The sequence below is a fragment of the Notolabrus celidotus genome, chromosome 14, assembly GCF_009762535.1.
Source record: "Notolabrus celidotus isolate fNotCel1 chromosome 14, fNotCel1.pri, whole genome shotgun sequence".
NCBI lineage: Eukaryota > Metazoa > Chordata > Actinopteri > Labriformes > Labridae > Notolabrus > Notolabrus celidotus.
Genome location: NC_048285.1, coordinates 6,673,568 through 6,691,009, shown reverse-complemented (window position 1 = coordinate 6,691,009; position 17,442 = coordinate 6,673,568).

Sequence of the window (17,442 nt, the reverse complement as noted above, 5' to 3'; positions counted from 1 at the left end):
TAATAGTCTGCCTGCTGCATTAGCTGAAAGGGTGTCAAAGCTTAAGGCCGACACACAAGGCGTGGAAAACGAGTGGATTCAGAGAAACAGCTGGGATAGAGAGTTATATTTGGATTAAGTGTTAAGACAGCGTGAGTGGTGCTATCCTCCCTGATGTTAAGTGCTCAGTAAAGATGTGGACGTCATAAAGAGTCTTTCCATAAAGAATTCATATGAGATGTATAGATGCTGCTTTATTGTCCACGAGGGATCATAGAAAGTAAAGTGTCTTTACTCTTTATTCTTTTATTCATGTGTAGTTAGATCTTTAAATTAAATCACACTTTCTCCTTTATTTGAATACGAGTTAATCTAAGTGCATTAAATTAATAATATAATGTGTAAAAGATAAGTATATTAATAAAAAAGCTTTTATCCTTGATTAATTTTATCACTTAGATCATTTGTTTCGAATCGTTCTTGTTCTGTCATTATACTATAATGTGCTAACCTTGTCGTAGATTGTTGTTTGGTGTATGTTGTGCATCATAGTTTACAACAACAGGATTGGCTTGAATAATGTAATTCGGGGTCTTTTAGCCTTTATTTGATTCAGCCACTTGAGAGAGAGAGAGGAAAGGTTGTGAGGCATGAAATCAGTCAGGAACCCAAGATTTAGCAAGGACTATTTCCTCTTTACATGGGGCACCTGCTCTACCACAGAGCTAAACCAGCGCCAAAACTGATTCACTTTTTAAGTTGTATTCTGTAACACTTCTGTCCAAACATCTTCTTTACCTCTCACGCACAGACAAACCAAGAGCTGCTCAGTCTTGTTTATTGTCTGATATCAAGCTGCCAGTGTTTTGCGGGCTTTCCTAGCGTGCAGGCAGGGTGATTGGTAAAAAAGCCTGGGTAGTCATTGCAATTATAAACTGTATACAGAACCAGTCAAAAGTTTGGACATACCTTCTCATTCAATGGTTTTTATTTATTGTAATTATTTTCAACATTGTAGATTAATACTGAAGACATCTAAACTATGAAATAATCTGGTTTTACCATAATCTGGATTACAACAGTAGTCAAATAGGGCTATCCATTGTGTACTAACCCTACCTCTGAACAACACAACTGATGGTCTCAAACACATTAAGAAGGCAAGTCATTCTACAAATGAACTCTTGACAAGGCTCATGTTAATTAGAAACCATTCCAGGAGACCACTTCATGAAGCAGACTGAGAGAATACCAAGAGTGTGCAAAGCTGTCATGAAGGAAAAAGGGGGCTACTTTACAGAATCTAAAATATAAAACATATTCTCCTTTGTTTAACACTTTTTTGTTCATTCAATAATTCCATATATGTTCTTTCATAGTTTTGATGTCTTTTGTATTAATCTGCAGTGTTTACAATAATTAAAATAAATACAAACCATTGAATGAAAAGGTGTTTCCAAACTTTTGACAGGTAGTGTACCTTTTCCAGGTCCAGAGCCACAGCTATGAGTTCAAGACCTCTTGTCATTAAAATGATATACAAGCAGGTGATGTTATTGTGTTCCTGTAGACTTCCAAGTGCATACCGTTTGTTTCATGATGGCAAACCAACCGTATCTATCTCCATACACAATTTAAGACATAGCACGTCAGGCAACACTTCGGGTTATTTTGTTCTTGATCTGGAATTGTATTGTTTTTAATAATAAGTATTTGTTATAAAAATAAAGATAAGAAGCTGATTTGAGTTTTAATTTCTTCTTCAAGGACCAAAGAGTATCAGTTCTCTCTGTTTGAATGAGCTCTCCGGAGTTGTCTCTGCTCATCTTTCTCTGGCCATTGGACTGATTCATGCTGGACCTCAGTAACTGAATGTTGCATGTTGCCAACAGTACCAATGTGTTCCTCTTGAACTACAAAAACCTGGAAACAAGATCCGAGGTTGAAGGCTTGGGTCAAAAGTTCAAGCCCTTAAAAAAAGAGCAGATGAATAGAAATCCTCAAAAAGAAACTTTGAACTCAAACTTCCTCGAAGCACAATGGGGATGCAAACTCACACACACACACACACACACACACGCACACACACACACACACACACACACACATTGCTAAATTAAGTCTTCACCTCCAGTTTGCCTGTGACACATCTTCATGACAGTAAACCCCAGGACGGGGGGTTGAGGCGGAAACATCCTAGAAGCGCACTTTCAGCAGCCTGGAATGAGCAGATAAGCAAAAGTAAGTCCGCTAAAAGTGAAATATGGGAAGAGTTGACGTGTAACCTGAGCATGCTTCTCTGGAGAGCCCCGCTGGATCACTGCCCCGGGGCTGCATCCAACAAGGTGAGAGGGAGAATCCTAATGAAGCTGTGAGGACTCAATCAATACCAGCTCACAGTAGGGGGGAGGGTGGGAGTCTGCAGAGAGACAGAGAGGTAGAGGAGGAGAGAGGGAGGGAAGGTGAGAAAGAGATGTGCAAAGGAGGCAGAGAAAGGAGCAGAGAGGCAAGAGATGGATGTAGGGAGAGAAAGAGGGCCAGTAAGCGAAAGGAAGAAGAGACAAGAGGGTATCAGATGGAGGGAGGAATGTGATAGAAGAGGCAAAAGGAGAGAGAGGGGAAGGAACGGGACAGGGGAGTTTGGAAAAGAGGGCTAGCAAAAACTAGGAAATGCCACCAAGAGAAAGGGAGGGAAAGAAAAATCGGGGCTAAGTGACAAATGATGAAAGGAGGGAAAAACTGGAGAGAGATAAGGAAAGGATGATGAGGCAAAAAAGCTAAAGAGTTGGCAGAGAGAGAGAAAGAGAGAGTGGGAGGAGAAATTACAGAGTGACAGAGTGGAGACAAATAGGAAAGGATGGACACAGAGAGAGGGAGGGGAGAAGAGATGCCAGGGAGAGAGAGAGTGTCTGAGGCAAAGAGAGAGAGCAGTGAAGGTATATAAACATGTATATGCATGGAGAGAGAGAGAGATGGAGAAAGAGATTTCAGTGGAGAGAGGAGTGCGAGTCTAAATCGAAGACACTTAGAGAAAGCCCATTGATTGTGGTCACGGCTGGCTGGGCCCTCCTATTTGGTTAGTCATCTATTTCTCCAGTATGCTGAGATCAAGCCTTTCTCCTCCTCCTCCTCCCCCTCTTTTATCTCTCCATCAGAAATGACTGGACCAACTAGACCTGCAACTTTCTATGGAGAGGAGGGCAAACTTATAATTACTAGCTCCAACTTTCTGAGCAATTCTCCAGAGATCAGCAGAAGCCTGTGGAAGGTTAACAAATCAGTCGACGTGAGGAGTGTCTGTGTGATGGGACAAGTAATAACCAGACTTACAAACACACACTGATACACACACTGATACATGAGCCAATACTGACATAGTGAATCACATGCATACATACAGTATGCATTTTCTATTGGCCAGCAGGGAGAGGATCTGCTGACGGCAGGAGAAAAGTCCAACTGTGTGAAAGGAGTTGAGCAATGTCCCTGAATCTCAGTCCATTTCTTCTTCTTTTTTTACCCCAGTACCCTGTGATCATTTTTCATTGAGGAAATGTTCAAAGACTTCTGACCACCACTTAAAAGATGCTGAAAACTGATTCAAAAGTGACATTTTTGTCCATTTGTGGTGATTGATTAAACGTCTATGCTTAGACCAGATCTCACCAGGAAATCTGCCTCCATCAGAAGATTCATCATATTCATGCACACAATTAACGGCAGCAAATGAATAAATCACAGAGCCTCGCAGCCACTGAGGAAACAAAATCAATGCATCACCAGATTTCGATTGCATAACTTTCTTAGACCTCTTCTCACTGACAAGAGGTATCATTGAACCACGTGTTTGTTTTCAAGGACCTTTGTATCTCTGTAAAGCCTGAGTACCAGCACATGCATAGTCTCTTTTTTCCCCCTTTATGGGCCATGTTTACAATTCCTCTCTTTACAGTCTCCCTGAGCCTTCTTGTTATCATCACACAGCCCATAATGTGCTGCGGTTATGATTTTCTATGGAAAATTAAGTCTATTGAAATTACATCTTTGCTTCCATCCTCTGTTTCCCTCTCTTTATTCTCTACTCTTACCATCAAGTAGTTTGAATTGCCTTGTTGTGTAAATGTGCTACATCAATAAACTTGCCTTGCTCACTTTCATCTTAAACTGCTCCTTGTTGCAAAGGCTGTTGAGGTTGATGATGTAAATGGGTTGAAATTTTTTTCAAATTGGGTCTTTAACGTCCAGGCTTGGTTTCAAACAAACATTAACATTCAAATCTGGTTTAGTGCTTGTTGGGTTAGCACTTTCCTATTGAGTCAAAGGCCTAAATCCCTACCTTCAAGTCATGTTAGATGAAGAGTGTTGTTCATGAAGTGAATGCTGGTGCCATCAGGCAGCAACCTCCATTGTTAAAAAAAAAATGAAGCCAGTGCAGGAATGCAAAAAACTGCACTTCCTTGTAAGTCCGCTTTAGGCCGACTCTGAGGGATCCCCATTAGCCCCCATGTTAGAATGTCCACTGGATGACGTCCATGTTTTATTCAGTCTATAGAAGCCATTCAGAGTAAAACAGTCAATACAGAAGGGTATGCCTCAGGACATGCCTAAGGTACATTTGAAAAGATGTCAAGCAAAATCAGGACGTATGGTATATCTTCGTTGTCTGAATATGATCACTGGTGGGTCTAAAGAAAAATAAGATATTATCTACATGCTGGGTAGAGATAAACTTTGTGACTTCATGGTGTCTATGTGTTGTCCTTACAGTATATAAAGCATGTGAATAAAGTATTGTCAGCATTTGAGGTTATATTTCTGGATTGCTTGAGTTGAGCGATTTGACCTTGGGATAATTACATTCAATTATCAAAAAACAAAAGAAAAACATCAACTTTGTTGGTATTAAAGCTTCTGTGAGGAACTTTTGTTTTGTATAGATTCTGGCGCCCCCTTGTGGACAAAGTGATACCTCTTATCTCTTGTCCTATACATGCAAAAGTAGTGTTTTCAACAAAAGCCTCATCCTATTGTCTTCAACAGTCAACTTTATCAGGCAATGTGATTATTTTCCTTGAAAACAGTCAAATAGAGGCTGTTTCTGAAGCGAGATGTCCATCATCTGGTCTGACACCTACCCCCTCACAGTGATTTAAGGCATCAAAAATGACAACAGAGAAGGTGTCAGTGTTGTTACTGATGGTCTTGTTTGCTATTGAAGGTCATAAAGAGGCATCAGTATCATTTTCAGACTGTTTCTCAGCCAGTTCAAAACTCCTCACAGGGCCTTTAAGTAAAACATTTGTGACAAAATAAGCAACATTCAACAGAATACTAGTGGTGAAAATCTGAAAAATAGTACAAAGCCAAAAAACTGTCCTGATAGAGATTACATTTTGGGTATAAATACAGCAGTGAAGAAGAGTCTGCAAATGCAGTTCTCATTAAAGTTAGACTGAAGAGAGTAAAGAAAAAGAAAGACAGACTTAATCTACAGAGAAAAACGCTGCAAGATAAGAACCTTCTAGATCAGAGGAAGAATTCAACAAGTTCAACAGACGCTGAGAGACATCAGAGACGGTGAACGAGAAAAGATAAAGAGTGAGTGAACAAAGAGCATCGCCAACATGCTACACAATACTATTCTATAACTACACGGCCCAAATCCTAAACTTTACTCTCTGTTATGAGAGGTCAGAGGAAGAACCAAACAGTCTTTGTTTTCATTGCAAAAGAAAATTGAAGTGGTCGCTAACGAGGTTTATCAATGACACAGTCCATCATGACTTGACAAGTCTGAGTTAGCACTGCTGCTGGAATACACACACATGCACACACACTCTCTGTGGATGAGCTGGACATCTCACTGCTGCCTTCACTCACATTAATAAGCCCTTTGATCCCAGATGAATAGACACACATCCATAAACCCCTGATACTGTATCATGTGATCATAGAATTACTAAGTCATGTGAACCTGAAAGACCTCAGGATTTTAAGGTTGTGTGTGTGTGTGTGTGTGTGTGTGTGTGTGTGTGTGTGTGTGTGTGTGTGTGTGTGTGTGTGTGTGTGTGTGTGTTTTATTGCAGATGTAAGACTGTGTGTGTGGAAGGCTTCCTTCCAGTACAGGTTATTGCGCAATCCAACATGCACCGTGGACAAGAGGAAATAGGATTAGAGGGTATGGACACACACACTATCCAGCTTTGTAACACACAGGGAAAAAGACTACATTGTAGTTTATTGTCTTTATTTGTTAATGTATGAAAGATACAACATTTACCCTTTGTTTAAGTCTTACTGTCTTCTTTCTATTTTAAAGCCTCCTTGCTCTGCATTGTTATACCTTTCTGTTTCTTCTTCACGTTTCTGTATCTGTAAAAATGGAACTGTCCATACACAAACAGTGTTACTCCAAACTGCACTTGCCCCAGTGCATTAGCGCAGCTTGTGTCGTGTTAACACCCGTCGCTGCGGCATAAAGTGTCGATGAGAGATGATACGGCTAATACGTGTTTATGTTGTGCCAGACAGCTTGCTCCGTGAAACCGAGAATGTGAATGTGTGTGTGTTGGTGTGTGTGTGAGTGAGAGAGCGAGTGAGTATGAAGGGCGTGAAAGACCTCCATCCAAACTATGTCAGCTATTTAATTCTGTTCCTCTGAGAGCCAGGGCATCTGTCAAACAGAGACTTCAGCTGTCCTCTGCCTCTTAAGCTTTCCCATGAATCCCCCGTCTGTGTGTGTGTGTGTGTGTGTGTGTGTGTGTCTTTGTACGCTGCTCGATCTGCTCTCTGTTGGGCAGTATCGCCTTACTGAGTGAGGCTTTACAGTGATGTGTGTTTCCTCTTTCAGTGAGGATTTTTGTATTTGACTTTCAGCGACTACATACAGTCACTAACCCCTGTATCACCACTCCTTAAGAACTGACACTGCAGGTTCAGCTTGCCTGCTGTTTGGGTGGCAAAGTTGATATCTATTTCATCCATGTGCATGTAGAGGCAGACAGATCTCATGTCTTTTACAGGCATCTTGCCTACAAATATAACAAAGGGTTGGGCTTGCACCACAAGAACAAATCTATTGTTAGACTCAACCATCACAGCAAAACGTTCACTTATTTCTACCCCAAACTCTATAAAACATTGAATTAATGTCAAAACAACAACTTGTGTTTTTATTTTATTATGCTAACAGTTGATTTATTTATTCTGTTGAATAAAATGTAGGAGAAACGTGTGGAAATCTGTCTTCTGCAACTTTAACAACAGATGGAGCTCATATCACTCTTTGAAAGTGTGACACTTCAAATTCAGACCAATTGTAAATAAGATGCTCAATACTGTGGTATGCTTAAGTGGCACTAAGAGGCAGAGACCACCAAGAATAAGAAGTTATTTGGAGCAAATAAAATGACAGAAAAGGGTAAAAAAAACTGGAACAACAGACTGAGGAAGCTGTGTTAAATGACTAAAAAGAGAGCTCCAGGGTGATGCTGCACCATAGTTGGTAGGATTATGGTTAATCCCAACCTGATTTCTTCTGTGATAGTATCTTGAGCTGACCTCACCCTTACCTCAACTTGATATTTGTGGGACCCCAAACAATAACCTGCCTCATTTAAAGTTAACCCTGACTTCAAACAAAGAGGGCTAAGCTTCAGAAAACAATCTGTTTGGGGAGCAGATTTAGACACAAGTCACAGTGTTAGCTTAGCAAAGGAGGGAGAGATGCAGTGGTAACTATTTTTAAAGGAGGATAAATACATTTTGAGAGACACAGAAGTTAGCCTTATTAGCATGTTTTGTCATGTGTCAGCTAGCTAGCTAACTTACAGGGAACTAAGGATACACTCAACTAATGATATGATTCAGAAGGCTTGACTCATGACCAAGTGGCAACCTCCGGTCTCAAATGAAGCCCATGTGGAAGTGTTATAAACTGCAATTCATCAAGCATCCACTTGAGGCTGGCTGCAGAAACACCAGAAACCACATACACACCAATTCAAAGAGACGATCTTTGCAGCAGCAATAAACATGTTTACAGCCTGGTTCAAAAAACGGCTTCGGCCTACGTAGCTTATTGCTCTATCAGCACACACTGTACGGGGGGTGAATTTATTTCCTAACGTGACAGTTCAGTCGATATTAAGATTACGAGTTTTTGCCCAAATAAGGACTTGACTGACAGGCGGGAACACATAGCCATTGGCCAGGAGGATCAAACCCTGCCTCTTTATCTCACACTTTTTTGGATTAGTTCAGCATTTCCAATATGGCTCCCGCCAACAATTGGCTTCAAGACAGCGCTCAGGAAAAGATGGGTGACGTCACCGATACTACGTCCATTATTTATAGAATCTATGCTGATGACGTTATTTTATAATTCTTTATTTAAGGGTGTAATTACCTGGTTCATAATTCAGAGAAGAGAGAAGAGACTTTGTTTCTGCTTTAATTAAAAATAAAAAAGTGCATTTTATTTTGAAATGACACTAGACATACTTCTGTTAGATCAGTAAGTTATGTAAGGGGTTATTTGTAACCTTATACAACTGTACTGTCTGTACGTTTAGTCTTTTTTTCTCTAGAGCTCCTCAAGGCTAACTCCTTTCTCGTAAGGTAACAAATGCAGTTATTGATGTGATGATATTGAAAGTTGTCCTTAGATGTGTTAAGGTAAAAACTGCAGACATTTTATAATTGTATGATGGACATTCAGAGTCTGGCGTTTGCACAAGTACACCTTAATCTATGGTGATCACAGCTAAAATGCTTCTTTCACACACACACACACGCACACACACACACACACACACACACACACACACACACACACACACACACACACACACACACACACACACACACACACACACACAATATCCGTTTGAGCATAATTCATTAAAGTCAGTGAAGTTTACATTGAGTGTAAATCCTGTCATGTCCCCTTTAACAGGACAGCATGTGTGCAGTATTAACTCTAGTGTGTATTTGGACATGTATGTTCAACATCACCCTTTATTTTCTCCCAATTCACCCACAATGTAAGCAGAGTGTGTGTTTCTATGTTAATGGTGTTATGTCTAATAAGAGAGATTTGTTATGAAGGAGCGGTAAACTGTGGGAGGATGGAAGAAACGGAGATGTGGAAGCATGGCTGGTGTTGAGAGAGAGTTTGAGTGTGTGTGAGCAAGAGCACATTTGTCCTTTTGGGAGAATACACTTCAGTGTGTCTGTGTGTGGCTCCCGATTAGAGCGACAGCGGATGACTCACCGTCAGGAGACGACAGGGTCGGGGCACATCTATCCAGGGATGATGACTTCATTACCTCTTGAAAGATAGATGGAAACATCCCTCCATCTCTTCTTCCACTCAGGGTAGAGTGTAAACCTCTCCAAGGAGAAAACAGAAGAGGAACTATTGAATCATACTAATCATAATACTGCTTTTTTTTTGGCTTGACCTATGCTGAGGACTCCACGGGGCGTGCTTTGTTTGCCGTAGACATCGATTTGCTCTCATTGTTTCGACAACCTCCCCACCTCTTTTAGCAGGGACAAGGAAAAACAAGAGCAATGGATTTGTAATAATAATTCAAAACAGAGCTATAGATTTGTGCAGTAAAGCCAAGCTCACAGGCAGAATTGGAACTTATTGATCTTACACCCATGGCGCTTCTCATTGGCATCAACAATAGAAAAGAGCCTCCGAATTTATTCCAGGGGATGAAACAAGCCATGCAGAGCTGTGCCATTATTTCATCTCTTCATTTCTTGAAACTCTGTATTCAGCTACTTTACTGTTCTAGCCTTGTTTTTAGCTGAAGACTACATACACCATCTGTCATACACAGAACAATCCACTGTGTTGATATAACCCTCCTAAATGAACGGTTCATCCAGCAGTGGAAATACCAAACCTCTGAAATTAAATAGATTCATTTCAGCTGAATCCTCACTTGCATTGGCAGAGTAAATATGGGTCAAGTTTTAAAATTAGGATCAAACTTCAGTGAGCTCTGTGACTCTTCACTGTTGACTAATGGCACGTTGCCTTAAAAGTTTAAGGCCCCTGTGAGGAGTTTTTAACTAGATGGGAAACAGACTGAAATTAAAACTGATGCCTCTTCATGGCCTTCCAAAGCAAACGAGACCACCACTAACAAGATCCACAATTTATATACTGTTATTTTAATGCCTGAAATTGCTGCAAGGGGGTCAGGTGTCAGACCAGAAGACTGATAGTGAAGATACAGCCCATCTTTACATTTTCAACAGCAAATACTCACTTTTAGGGACACATTTGAGATTAAAAGAAAGCAGGATATGATTTTTTTTGTCAGAAAGAAACTATCTTTGCATGTATAGGTCAGGATCAGAAATGTGATAAGATGTCCAGCTTTGCCTACAAAGGGTGGCAAAACAACACAATTCTGATGCATTGGCTTATAACCAAGCCAATGCATCAGAATTTAGTCAACAATGGTCTTACCTGAATTAGGTTGGCAACTGGGCATGAGCTCAGAGTGTGCTGCAAAGGTGGTTGATATTGGGGACCACATGGGCAACCAAGTCAGCTAGAAATGGGCAAACCATTAAAGGTACAGTGTGTAGAAATTGACATATTTAATGATAGCTCACTAAACAGTCCCCCTGTATGGCAGGAACGATCAGGGACCTACCAAATTCAGACATTTACACACAGTCACGTCCGTATTTTGTACTACATGTATAATGGATACTGTTCAGTCTTTATCAATATTTACGGGAATCACAGTCAGCGGCAGAGAGTTATGTTTGAGGATTTTAAAGAACCCCCCTTAGTTTTCTGTGTTTGTTTCTGCATTAGAGCATGCATCAAAAGGCAGATCCCATGATGGAGAGAGTTTTGGTCTGTAGTTTTTGGCACGTGCAGGGCTGAGGGGAAGCAGGTGCGTGAGGGGATAACAGTGACGCTGTCCTCGTCTTGTCAGATCCCGAGATCAACCCCATTTTGAGAGCAGCATCATGACGAGGGAAAAAACACTCACATCTCCAAGCCCCTCTATTAAATGAGCTTGACACAACCAAACCAGAGATATTACTGAAGCACATTAAAGCTGAGGTAGAAACGAGGATTAAATTGTGGTATTTGTCAAAGACAGACACATCAATTGCGGTTCAAGGTGAGTATGAGACACAGCTGAAATAACCAAGCAAGAAACAGAGTAAAGATGCTGCTGCAGTGAGTGACACTCATTAACGTGCCGTTTCTGCTTTGTTTGACCTGACTGAAATTGTTTGGGCCCCATTAACCTGCAGGTTTGATGGGAGAATATTGCCTTTTGGAGTTCTCACTTTGTTCTTCCTTTTATGTGACCTTGCATTGATATGTTCTTGAATCTCTTTCTGCTTTTTGACTTTCTACATCAACATCATACACTGCCGTGAATAGAACTCCTTTCTGCTTGAAAAACATAACAAGACTGAAGATGTTTGACAGTGTAGACATCAAACTGTACTGTTGTGTCTCCAGCACAACCCCTCTGCCCTTTATTTGCTGTAGCACCGCTCTGATTATCGCTGCTTCAAGGCGCTAGTCTCGTCTTGATGCTGATGTTTTCATCCTCCTCACTCCGCCCACAGTGGTATCATCGAATGAACTTTTGTCTCTGTGTGCTGTTGTTGAGAAAACTATCTGTCGCGAGGCTGCTCTTGGCAGAGGTGGGAGTTGTTCTGATGTGTTTATAGGGCCACATTGGTTTAAAATTACCACAGAGCCTTGGGAATCAGAGAGAGTGCTTCAAAGAGTTCAGATGAGTTTGCATTAAGACTCCTCCAATGTTGTGTCCAGTCAGGAAAGTTTGCAGCTGTAACTGAAGATACACATGAAGGTGAGTCATGTGTTGCGATAAGAGAGCGAGAAACAGAAGACGATGCAGAGGAGGCGGGTCATGATAATTATTATTTGATTCTCAGTTTACTACCATATGAGTTACAGAGGAGGTAGGAGAGGGGACCAAGGAATCTGAGACTAATCTGAGCCAGGCGTCTCACTTCTTCTGTCTCGTTGGATTTCTCTCCCTGCTCGTCACTGTCTGTCCCCGGGAGAATGAAATCAGGCCGGCTGTATTGGCTTTCTGGCACACTCCTCAGCTCTGAATGGGAAGGTCACCCACAGCGTGGACGAGAGAGATTCAATTTAAAATCTGTACACCTCACTGAGGAACAAGTGTGCGTGTGTGTGCGTGTGTGAGAGAGAGGAAGATACTGTATGACTTACAACCATGCTGCACAATCTCTGCAAATCAAAATTTGCACCTTGTGTTTGGTACTAAAATACGAGCAGGGCTGCAAAAAATATTGTTGAAGTGCTTGAAGTTCTATTCTTGGCGACAGAAATCCTTCTTGCTAATAAACACACGGTGAATACTAACACACACATGCACACACATCCTCCCACAGGGTGCAGATTGGCGCCGTCTGGGGCTCTGGTGGAACAGGTAGTGTCGCCCATGGGTTGAATCGTGAAACCTCCTGGGGCCAATATGGTGATTGTCCCCTTCGGCCAGGAACCTGCCTACAAAGACAGGAAGTAGAACCCTTCCACCTGATACCGCAGCACTGCAGAGCCTCAGGGGAGAAACATTTCAGCATGACGCTCGTGATGGATTTGCTGTTTTTCCCAGAACGTGTTTACCTGGGCACGCGCTGCCGGTAAGCAGCAGGCTGCTGCACTCACAATAACGGCAAACAAGCAGAAGAGACTGTACGGCTAATAAAGCAATGCTTCAGGAGAAAAGTTGCAACAGAAACACTTTAAAGGCAACAGGGGGAGTGGGAGGTTTCGGAGTCATTATTCATTGTTGTGTGTTGTCAAATAAGATTAACCCTTTCATCTGTTCAAGCCAAGAACCCATGGAGCAGCTCTCACGTCAGTGACAGCTCGGCTCGTTCTCCTTTCTTCTCCAGTATTCTTTGATGCAGTTCCAGTCCAGCTAACAAACTCACCGTGTCCTTTCATCAGGCGGCAGCGTACCATGAGAAATGACTGGTGTGGCCTGCTCAGCAGCAGGCTGGAGCACATTCAGCATCGTGGGTCAGAGACTCACCCAGGACCTCTGTCACAGGTCAAAACTAACTAACCTTCCCTGGGAAAGTTCTGTCACTCAGAAATGTTTTGTTCTCCAACATCACACAACTGATGCAACACTTGTCAGAGGCACAGCTGCATTACTAAAAATGTGTTGACAGCAAAAAATGCCAAAGTGTCCCCCCTACAGATGAGCCAGTATAAAGTGTTGATATGGATTGAAAACTAATACTGAACTTTTGTAATGTGTAGTACATGCTGCAGAGGCCGACTAAATCCTGTCAACATTCAGGTCATAACAAAACATAGACAGAATATTATGAGACATGGTGAGAGAAAATCATAAACGCTTTGGTATTTTCAGGACTCCCATTGTCTGCAGCTATAAGAATAACACAAATAAACCAATAACTCACTATTGATGGTTAGACACTTGAGTTTCAGGGGACACAACTAATAAATGTCAGGACACTGAAGCAACTCACTTCCTGTTTCCTACACAGTATGTGTTTGTTTATGGAAATTGCTTGAACAAAGCAGCTTTTTCTTCGTTTGCTTTAGTAAATGCAAAATATTCCATTGTATGTTCAGTTTCTAGATGTTGTATCAGATTGCTGTCTTGCAAAACCTTCATATTATATATTACAAGTGGCTGTCTTCGCCGTCTACTTTTTAATATTTTCTCACTGCTGACATTTTAGCTATGGGGCTGCTAATGCTAAGTTACATGATATAAATGATCGAGGTCAGATGATCCGTTCAAATTGCTGATCCCTGATCTGTTAGAAATGCCCAGGTCGGCTCTGATCCAATAGTTGAGGGGTTCAGACCTCCCTAGTTTCCCCCTCATGTTATCTCAGATCTAGCTATACCGTATCAAGTCTGAACTCTGAGTTGAGGTGACTAAATTCTTGTCTGTCTTCCTCAAGCAATTCAAAAATACATTGAAGCTGGAGAGAATCAGACACTTAGTGAGAGGCTCCCCGAGGCAATTTCACAGGATGTGGGACTTGTTCTTTAAGTATCTGCAGGAGCTGGACCTCTCTGAGATCCCTGATTAGGTGATGAAATATTTTGGTGATTTTCAAAAGTGATGTAGAGGGTGGCAGACTGACCAATAACTATTCATTTATTCATGTATTTATTTTTAATAATTTTTATTTTATCTATTTCATTTATTCTTTGTATTTATTTAGTTACATATTTATTTACTTAGTTACATATTTATTTATTTACTTCTTTATTTTGCTATTTATTTATATACATTAATTTGTATATGCTTCTCTATATCATTAAAAATTTAATATAATCTGCACAAACATCGGTGAAGAAAAAAAGAATCAAAAATTAAACTTTAAAAAAGAGTTCAAAAGAAAAGTTTAGACTGTGTACGGTCAAACAAAACTGTCATCTTTAAATAGCTGTAGATAAACACCAGATAACATGTCTGTGTGTGATTTGAGTGAGCTGATCAGATCCATCATATCCGTCCAACTCAGTTTCATCATTTCCCTGCAATCCATCTGCATTCCTCCATCCACCACATTTCATTTTCTCCTCTCTCCTCTCTCTGTCTTCTCTCCTCTCAGCAGCATGTTGTACAGTCTGGGTCTCTCTCTTGGGGCTGCATGCTGTGTGTATGTGCCTAAGATGGCAGACAGGCCTGACCCATTTACCAAGCGCTTTTCTCCCCTCCTCCTCTTCCTCCTCCTCCTCCTCTTTTTTTCTTCCCTCCATCTCCCTCTACCCACGTGGACTAGCTTTACATTTGTATGCATCTCTCTCTCTCCCTCTGCTGTGTTTGGTTTGAATGTCTGTTCCATTCGTCTGTCCATCTTATTTTTCCCTTTCTTTCCCTTTTTCTCCCCTAGATTGACGATAGGGGTCCTTAGCTATTTGCATTTGAGAAAGTGTTTTACAAGACGCCACACACTCACACACACACACTCCCAGTCCCAGCTCAAGACACACTCAGACATTCAGTGAGTGCAACGTCTAAAGATAGAAGAAGACAGGAGAGGCAAGTAGGGGTAATAAAGACACAAGTATCGCAAAAGAAAGGGATGAGACGTCAGTCTGGCAACTAGAGTGACACACTGCAACCAAATGGCAGCCAGACACTTGAGGAAGAGTATTCAATGTGTGTGAGGAAGAGGAGAAGTAAGCCAATCGTGTGTGTGTGTGTATGCTTGCTTGTGAGTGTGTGTGTGTGATGGAACTCCAATTAAATGAGACTTTGATAGAGAGCGAGACAGTAATGACCAAACTCAATTAGCCCAGCTGTGTGTGTCCGTGTGGGCCAAAGCTTCTGGCCCGTCACTTACGGCAGAGAGTGTCATAAATCCTGATTATTTTACTAACAAGAGCCTGATCCCGTCTCAGTAAATCACAAACAGGTAAGAGCACGCCCAAGGAGAAAAACACAACATTGAACGTGAACGAGCAGGTAAAGCATACATTCATAGTGGCTGTGCTGTTTGCTCAAGTAAAGGGTTTAATAGAGCTTCACATCTGAGAAAACAACCAGTGGCACAGTCTAGACACTGATAGACAGGACACACACACTCACACTGCAGACCCCAATTAGCTGACCTTAAACTTAACACACACACATTTTTGGCCTCTCTGTGTCTAGCACACGGCTCCTCGTGCGCCAAGAATATCACTTTTCTTGGCTCAGCAGGTTGAAGGCTAGCTGACTAGCTCCCAAACTTCCTCCTGTACTTTTTTTAAAGATGAGTAGTAAAGGAGTCATTTGAAATTTGGGGGTGTAATGTCACGTGATAACTTAAATTGAAGAATCAGTATCACTCTGATGTCTGTGCAGTCTATGTGAAGCTGAACTTAGCAGCTGGTTAGCTTACTTTATCTTAAGCACTGGAAAAGCAAAGCAACAAGTGTGAGATTTGGGTTGCCAACTTTTCAGCACCACATAAGGGACAAAATATTATGATAGGAACTCAGTGCCACAGCTGTGTGGATATGATGTGTGGTTTAGTGTGTAAGCCGGAAATGTGTTTGATATTTAGTAAAACTTTATTATTGGGAGCTCAGGTGGAGAATTGTAGCCATCATTACCACCTCTACATTAACTGTCTGATCTGAGTGATATTTGCTCTGTGTTTGCTCCATGTTCAACCGTGGAGACACGATATACAGGTATGGCTAAACCATTGAGACAAACAGAACTACACAAACTCATTTTACTGTCTTAGGATCAGATTTCAGAAAAGAGAAGGAAATTCATGAGTTGACTTCAAAGCAGAAGTAGTGAGTAACTAGAGAACTGATAGAAATGTAGTGGAGTCAAAAGTACAATAATTGTCCTCTAAATGTAGTGGAGTAAGTCCTCCCAAAAAATAATACTCAAGTACAGATACTCATGTAAATTTAATATGTTACTGTCCACCACTGTGTATACTGTATGTGACTCAACTTGATCCAACATGCCTTAAACATGCATGCATCTAGAATTAAAGGTGACATATCATGCAAAATGGACTTTTTAATGGTTCTCTACCTGAAATATGTGTCCCTGGCATGTCTACAAACCCCCCGAGAATGAAAAAAATCCATTCTGCCCCTGTTTTGATTTCTCCACCTTTCTGTAAATGTGTGTGAAACGAGCCGTTTCAGACTTCAGTGTTTTTGTTACGTAACAATATCCGGTCTGTCACGGAGTCAGAGCTCGGAGCTTGTTCAGCCCATAGACTGTATAAAATAATACTGAATCCCCCCTCCGTTTTTCATTACCTGCACAAATGTGTGCTAACAAGGAGCTTAGGAAGGAGGCATGCTAGTTGTGGGGCTGTCTTAATAAACACAAAGGTCGGTTTTACTCCCCACGTCTGCAGATTTGAAGATCTAGCGGATGATTTTTATTTGTCATGGATAAGTGCTAGCGCTAGTTAGCATAGCTACATAGCTACATGTTCATAGCTGTGTACCAAGACACACGTCAACATACTGATAAATAAAACAACAAGAAACACTAAATCTATGACCAATCCTTCAGAAAGGTCCTGCTACAGGCGCCTCTCCGTCAGGATCAGATTCTGGATCAGATTCAGAGGGTTGAAGTAACGTGATCTCTGAGCAGCCGTGTATATTCAGCCAACATGTAAACATTAGATCAACGTGCTGGAGAGCCAAGGGCACATCCACTTCCTGAGGGGGCGTGGTCAGAGAGAAAACAGAGTGTTCTGAGGAGGACTGAAGAAGAGGGTTTTTCAGGCATGCCAAAATCTGATTTCAAAGTGTTTTTTTGAGCATAAACTTTAAAGACATGTTTTGGGGACCTCTTAGACCAATATATATTGATGAATAAAGCGTGATATGTCACCTTTAAAGCACATCATCATCTGGTGTCCCACTGAGGACAACGCAATTAC